We start from the raw sequence: 8,215 nt of genomic DNA on the forward strand, positions 1-8,215 counted from the left end.
TAAAAATAACTTTGCATGTTAAAAGTTCCTGGTCCTAAGTGATTTTTAGGACATTTTGGTTTATTTATGGATTTTATTGTTCATTTTATATATTATTGGCATTAAAATGTGATTTTTATGATAAAAATGTCATTTTTGGACGAAAAATAGCTAAACTTCGAATTTTTCAGTGGTTTTTGGATATGTTTTCACATATATTATCTACTGATGGCCTGTAAAATTTTATGATAAAATGAGTTGTTTTGCTCGAAATATGGATTTTTTAATTTAAAATCGTATTTAAATGGGTAAATAGGTTAATATGAGTTATATTTCGAATCTGGTCATGGAAATTTTGTATGTTGTCACATGCAATTGTACAAGATGTGTGTAAAATATTTGGCTATAATGAAGTCTTATGCATGATTTATGAATTTTTGATGAAAAATCACATAAATAGTGACTATAATTAGTAATAATGCTAAAACATACTTCATGACTAAAAGAAAAACGTCACATGTTGCATTTTATCATATATTTCAGATCTTAAAGTGAAAAGTTGATGAAAATAATTTTTCTCATATTTTTATGGTCATAATTGTTAAAATCGATAAACCGCAACATTGTTTTTCTCAATAAATTTTCGAAACTTTTAACCTAAGTTTTGAACATTATGAGTGTCATGGTATTTTTACAGAATGTTCATGAGTTTAAATTTCAAATTTCGAATTTATTTGAAATTTTTTATAATTTAATTTGAAGTTATATAGCATATTTTTGTATTTTAGGTCTATTTATGAACAATATTAAGAAATCAAGTTTAATTATTGTCAAAATGTTAGTGGAGACTAATTTTTAGTCCTAAGATGGTTAGGGTAATTAACTTGTACATAAATATGAATTTATGTAATTATTGTGATTTTAAAAGGTTAAATCACGCAAATCCGTAAAAACCGATTAATAAATGATATTGGCTCTTAAAAGGCGATTTAGCATAAAATCTAGCATGTTCATACATATTATAATGCTGCATTTTATTTATTATTGTCATATTTTAATTTTATGTAATTTTTGAATTATGTAATTTTACTTAGTATGGCCTTAGTTTTAATTGGTATTACCCGAAATGTATGGGAATATCGATTCGGTTGTAATTATTGTGATCTCGTATCACCGTTTTGTAATTTAATAGATTTATTTTTATTTTAATTACAAATGATAATCGGATATTATGTAATTCATTTTGTAATTTAATTATCCCGGAGTTCCTTGAAGACGGTGCCATTCGAGAAGACGATCCATCAAAGAAAGTGTTGCCTTGAACTGCGTGCCAAGACCAAAGTTCAAGGGACCAAAGGAGTTGGTTTCCGAATTTGTAATAGTTTATTAGATTTACTATTTTAGGAAGGCCATACTAGGATTTTATTTTTATGCTTTGCATTTTATTTATATGTTGCATGCATCGCTAAATCGCCATAACTAAACATGCATTTTAATCGAGTTTATCGACCGTGTCAATTACAATTATCGTCGTTCACCGCTTTAGTTCACTTAAAACGTGATATATAATAAATTGACATGACCTCTCGCTAAAATAAACAATTGAGACTTAGCCTTACCAAAAAGTAGAAACCATAAAAACCTATTTCGTGAGGGAGTGGGCTCGGCGACACCGGGGTATAAACCTTGTTACGTAGGGGAAGTGGGTGATAAATGTCTATCCACCGAATTCATGTTGATAAGGGATGAATCGGCTACATCGTGCCCAAGTTAATGTGGATTTGGATCATGGACACATTTATTCGAAATTTGGGTTGAACTCAACAAAAGTATTCTCGACCATTGTCGGATGTGTTTTGGGCTAAAGATAAATGTTAATGTAATTTTATCGACCAAGAGTTCTAAAAGTAGGATCGATTAAAGAGTTAATCCACCGAGTTATATTGATAAGGGATGAATCGGCTACACCGTGCCCAAGTTAATATGAATTTGGATCTTGGAATCATTTATAATAGTTGGGTAGAGGTCACTATATAAATGCTCATATCTTGTTAAATTATTTACAAGTATGATTAAAATGACAAATGTTAATATTTCCTTTTCCTCCATACTTGTAGTTCATTACAATGAATCCAACAAATGCTACTACACCGATAACTATTGAGTCTTGCCACAATGTTTTTGACGACGTTTGCTTCAACAATGATTTCGACACTACTAGAGAACTTCATTTTGGGATAGGTTCGGATGGAAACATAAACTTCATCACTTCTTCTAGACCACCTACTACTACAAGATCTCTTGTGAGCCGGTCTCAGGAAGACCGTCTCATAAAATCTATAGGATCTTTATCATTGGAAGACAAAGATGCCAAAACTAGTGGGAGCTCAAGCAATCAAGCTCTTGCTTCTAAGGGCAAAAGGTTCAAGAAGAAGGGAAAGAAAGGGAAAAACTTCAAGCAAGTTGAAGATGAATGCCATTATTGCTATGGCATGGGACATTGGCTTAGGAATTGTCCTATATATTTGCGAAATATAAGGAAAGGAATCATCGTTCCAAAAGGTAAAATTCCTAAGGAAATTTATGTTATTGATGTAAATTATACTTCCACTACGACATGGGTACTGGATACCGGTTGTGGTTCTCACCTTTGTAATCATTTACAGAGGGTTAAGAGACGTGAAGAGGCTTAGCAAAGGAGATGTGGATCTACGCCTTGGAAATGGAGCTCGAGTAGCGGCCGAATCCAAGGGAACTTATGTATTAGCTTTGCCTAATGGATTTGAGTTGTATTTACATAATTGTTTTTATGTGCCTACGCTTTCTAAAAACATTATTTCTATCGCCATGTTAGACATGGACGGGTTTTGTTTTGTCATTAAAAACAATCGTTGTATTATTTCAAGGAACGACTTGGTTATAGGCCAAGCTCCTTCCATTAATGGCATTTACATTTTAGAAACCTCGAATCCAACTAATGACATCTACAACATTCAATCAAAGAAACTCAAATCAAGTGATCCTAATAAATCGTTCATTTGGCATTGTCGATTAGGTCACATAAACGAGAATCACATCAAAAGATTAATTTCGACTAATGTGATTACCCAATTGATTATCAATCATATGGAACATGCGAATATTGCCTTCTTGGCAAGATGACTCGTAATCCTTTTAGCGGTAAAGGAACACGAGCTAGTGAACTATTGGGACTCATACATACCGATGTGTGGACCAATGAGTATCACCGCTCGAGGAAATTATGACTACTTCATAACCTTCACCGACGACTTGAGTAGATATGGGTATATCTATTTAATGAAGCATAAGAGTGAAGTTTTTGAGAAATTCAAGGAATTTCAAATGAAGTAGAGAACCAATTGAACAAAAGGATAAAAACACTACGATCCGATCGTGGTGGAGAATATCTTAGTCATGAATTCGATTCACACTTGAAAGGTTGTGGCATAATATCACAACTATCTCCACCCGGAACAGCACAACTCAATGGTGTTGCCAAAAGGAGAAATTGAACCCTACTTGATATGGTTCGATCAATGATGAGTCAAACCGAGCTACCAAACTCGTTTTGGGGATTTGCGATTCAAACCGCAATTAGATCTTTGAATAATAGTCCCACAAAGACAACCGAAAAGACTCCATATGAGATGTGGACGGGAAGGGTTCCCAATATATCCTATATGAAGATTTGGGGATGTAATGCTTACGTCAAGGCAAAGACCGACAACAAGCTTACAACAAGATCCGAAAAATGCATCTTTGTAGGTTACCCCGTGACCTCTCGAGGATATTACTTCTACAAACCTCAAGAAAACAAAGTGTTTGTGTCTTGCGAGGTTGTCTTCTTAGAAAGAGAATTTATTTCTAAGAGACAGAGTGGGAGAAATTTTGAAATTGATGAAGTTCAATAGCCACAAACCGAGGTAGAGACGCAAGAAGATGTTCCTTTGTCGTCTAGCGCGGTTGTCCCTCCTCCACTTAGAAGAACGGGCCGAGTTATTCTCCATCCCGATCGATATGTGGGACTTATCGAAGAAGATGGAACACTCGATGTGTTGCTTTTAGAAAGTGACGAGCCCGCCACCTACAAAGCCGCAATCTCTAGTCCAAATTCCTCCTTATGGCTTGAAGCCATGATGTCCGAGATGGATTCTATGCATGAAAATCAAGTTTGGAACTTGGTGGATTTGCCTAAAGGGGCAAGACCTCTTCAATGAAAATGGATTTTTAAGGTCAAGAATGGCATAGAAGGACATGATGATGTCTACAAAGCTAGGCTAGTGGCAAAAGAATTTACCCAAGTCTAAGGTCTTCATTATGATGAAATCTTCGCCCCCGTAGCCATGCTAAGATCCATACGGATTTAGTTAGGGATTGCCGCATTTCATGATTATGAAATATGGCAAATGGATGTCAAAACCGTTTTTCTAAATGGGCATTTAGAAGAGGAGGTGTACATGATACAACCCAAAGGTTTTGTTGATTCTAAAAATCCTAACAAAGTATGCAAACTTAAGAGATCCATTTATGGACTTAAGAAAGCATCAAGAAGTTGGAATCATCGATTTGATCATGTGATAAAAGAGAATGGTTTCACTCGAAGTGTTAAGGAATCATGTTTATACATGAAATTTAGTGGGAGCAATGTTGTGTTCCTAATCTTGTATGTCGATGACATACTACTCATTGGAAATGATATTCCAATGTTGTCTTCTGTTAAGAGGTGGTTAGGTAACCACTTCCAAATGAAGGATTTAGGAGAGGCAGAACGCATATTAGGTATCCGGATCCATAGAGATAGATCCAAGAGGATATTGGCACTAAGTCAAGAATCTTATGTTGATAAGATTCTTCTACGTTTCAGCATGGACAAATCCAAAAGGGGATTGGTACCTATGGTAAGTGGGACAATATTGAGCAAGTCTCAATCGCCCACCGAACCCCATGATGTTGAACACATGAAGTTGATCCCTTATGCTTCCGTTGTTGGATCAATCATGTACGCCATGATATGCACACGTCTTGATGTCTCGTATGCCTTGATTATGACGAGTAGATATCAAGGAAATCCAGGTGAGAGTCACTGGATAGCCGTCAAGAACATCCTTAAGTACTTGAGAAGAACTAAGGATTCTATCTTAGTGTTTGGAGGTGACACCGAGCTCCGTGTTAATGGTTACACGGACTCAAGTTTTCAAACAGATAGAGATGACATGAAATCACAAGTTGGTTTCGTTTTCATGCTCAATGGTGGTCTTTGTTAATGGAGAAGCTTCAAGGAAGTGTGGATTGCGGATTCAACAACGGAGGTGAGTACATTGCAAAGCATCGAAGGCGCCAAGGAAGCTGTGTGGATCAGGCAATTCACGGAAGGTCTAAGAGTAGTACCTACTGCCAATGATCCCATCACTCTCTATTGTGATAATAGTGGGACGATCTTCCAAGCCAAAGAGCCAAAGTCTAGTAATAGATCTAGACATGTACTTAGAAAATATCATGTAATTAGAGATTTCATTGAAAGAAAGAAAATTGCGATATGTAAGGTTAGGACGGATGATAACATAGCTGATCCGCTCACCAAGCCTTTATCGCAGGCTAAGCATGATGGACATGTTGCGTCCATGGGACTTAGGCGCATGCCAGTTTTATGTTAGATTTTGATATGAAATAAAAGAGTTGTTTTATTTGATCATATGCATAATCACATTTGTCTTTTATTTTTCCATTACTTTGTCATATTCAAATGGGTTGTGGAGACAAGATTGAACCCTATTAAAGTGAACTAAATTGACATAGTAATCGCCTATAGTCACTTGTATGAGGTGACGTCTCGAAGTGACTAGAGTGTGATGCGATTGATGGCAAGTTCAAGTGCCATAGAGTCATATGAGAATGACTATTCGATCACATAGGCAGACTATTAGGAACACTTTGTTGGGCTAATGACCGTTTATAGAGTTCTGGCAAATTTATATAGCCTGGTCGTGGCGAGAGCTACTATAGTATTCTAATGAGTCGATTCTTTTGACAAAAGACTGTTCGCCTAAGATGGCACAGTTTCAGATTAACTTTGATTTATGTTACTACGACCTTCGTAAATGGGGTCAAATGGGCATATTTTGGGTTATGATGGTTGTGGCTAGTCGAAGGAAATAAGTGCGATAGGAATTGTCCACCCCTTGTCAGGGTTATAACAATATCTCAGGGCCACTCGAGGAGTAATGAACTGGAAATGCGTGGCCACGCTCGGAAGGTATCTATGGTAGATAATTTCGGTCAACCAGTTATTCTCCAGATCGAGGAAACCACTCTCGATATGATCACTTGCAAGTACGACCTGAAAGACACCTTGCATTGAGTGGGAGATAGTAATAGGACAAGAGAATTGGTGACGCACACTTGTCGAGGACAAGTGGGAGATTGTTGGAATATGTGTCCTCCGACAATAATGCGATCACAGCTGTCGATCATGATAATCACATGTTTAAATCTCATTTTAAGAATACATGTGGGATGTAATGTTTTACAGTCAACTGGTCCACACATATCGGTAATGATTGACTGATTAGAGTTTGACATTACTGTCGTGCGACGGTGGTGATCAGTTGATCCCCTTAGGTCATACCTATAGGGAAATACTCCTAATTGATTATTTAATTAATCTTATGCCGATACGAGATAATTAAATTACTTAAAATTGACGAATGATTTTGTGAGTAAGATTAACGTGTCTTATTATAATTCAATTAAATTGGATACGGTGTAAGTAATCGAATTGTTTTATTACTTAGATAAAATTATTATTTACGAAACAATTGAAATTGAAATTGAATGAATAATTTATTATAAATACAAGACGTTGTAATTTATAATTTGATAACCGTTTTGGTACAAGTAATTACGAATTACTAGTCAATATTGTATATGACATATTTTATGAGTATGTTGATTTTTAATATGTTAAAAATACATTACTATTTTACATGTCAAGTAACATGTCACATATGTCACAATTGACAAATGACAAAATAAAATGGACTACCCATTTTATCGTATGTGTACCGAAATAAGGGAAGGGGTTAGGATTAATATTGTGTTTTTATTTTTAAATAGGAACATGATAATTAACCCTAATGACTAGCCTTGCATGCCTATCTTTCTTGGGTAGAAAAACAAGTTCATGCATTGGGCACCCTTCCCCCAACCCACCGGTTTTCCAAGAGGAAAAGTGAGAGTTTTTCCTCTAATTTTCATTCACAACTTCAATTATACATTTTCTAGTGTAAGAAAATAGTAGTTTCTCTCTACAATTGTGAAAACTTAGAGAAATAAAAATCTCTCAAATTCTTCCTCTCTTGGCCGAAAATTACAAGAGAACAAAATTAATATTTTGTGTCATATTTTAAGTAAAACTTATATTTTTACTAGTTCATAAATATATAAGTTATTAAGAGATTTCTTTGGGTATATGCTTTTGGGAGAGGTTCTAATTTGAACCTTGTTCATCCATTTTAAGGAAAGCTCAAGAACTAACAAATAGGTGAATTTGTTGGTGCCCTTTAATCCGAAATCACATAGTAAGATTGATGATTTCTTCTTTTATCTTGTTTTAGTTTGCATGCATAAGATCTAGCATTTATTTTATGACTAAATAAATTTGTTCATATATGAATATGTAAATTAATGAGACTAATGAATCCAACAGGAGTTCCTTGAAGACGGTGCCATTCGGGAAGGCGTTCCGACAAAGACAGTGTTGCCTTAAAGTGCGTGCCAAATGAAGTTCAAGGGACCAAAGGAGTTGGTTTCCGAGTTTGTAAATAGTTTATTAGATTTACTATTTTAGGAAGGCCATACTAGGATTTTATCTTTTTGCTTTGCATTTATTTTATATGTTTGCATGCATAGCCAAATCGCCATAACTACACATGCATATTATATTTTATCGAGTCATCGACCGTGTCAATTATAATTATCGTAGTTCACCGCTTTAGTTCACTTATAACGAGATGGATAATAAATTGACAAGACCTCTCACTAAATAATAATTGAGAATTAGCCTTACCAAATAGTAGAACCATGAATTCCAATTTCATAAGGAAGTAGGCTCGGCTCACCGGGGTGCTAAATTTGTTACGTTGGGCAAGTGGGTAGTAAATTGTTATTACATCGAAATTTGGATTGAGCTCAACGGAAGAATTCGCGACCGTAGCCG

This window comes from Silene latifolia, chromosome 3 (genome assembly GCF_048544455.1).
Source record: "Silene latifolia isolate original U9 population chromosome 3, ASM4854445v1, whole genome shotgun sequence".
Taxonomy (NCBI): domain Eukaryota; kingdom Viridiplantae; phylum Streptophyta; class Magnoliopsida; order Caryophyllales; family Caryophyllaceae; genus Silene; species Silene latifolia.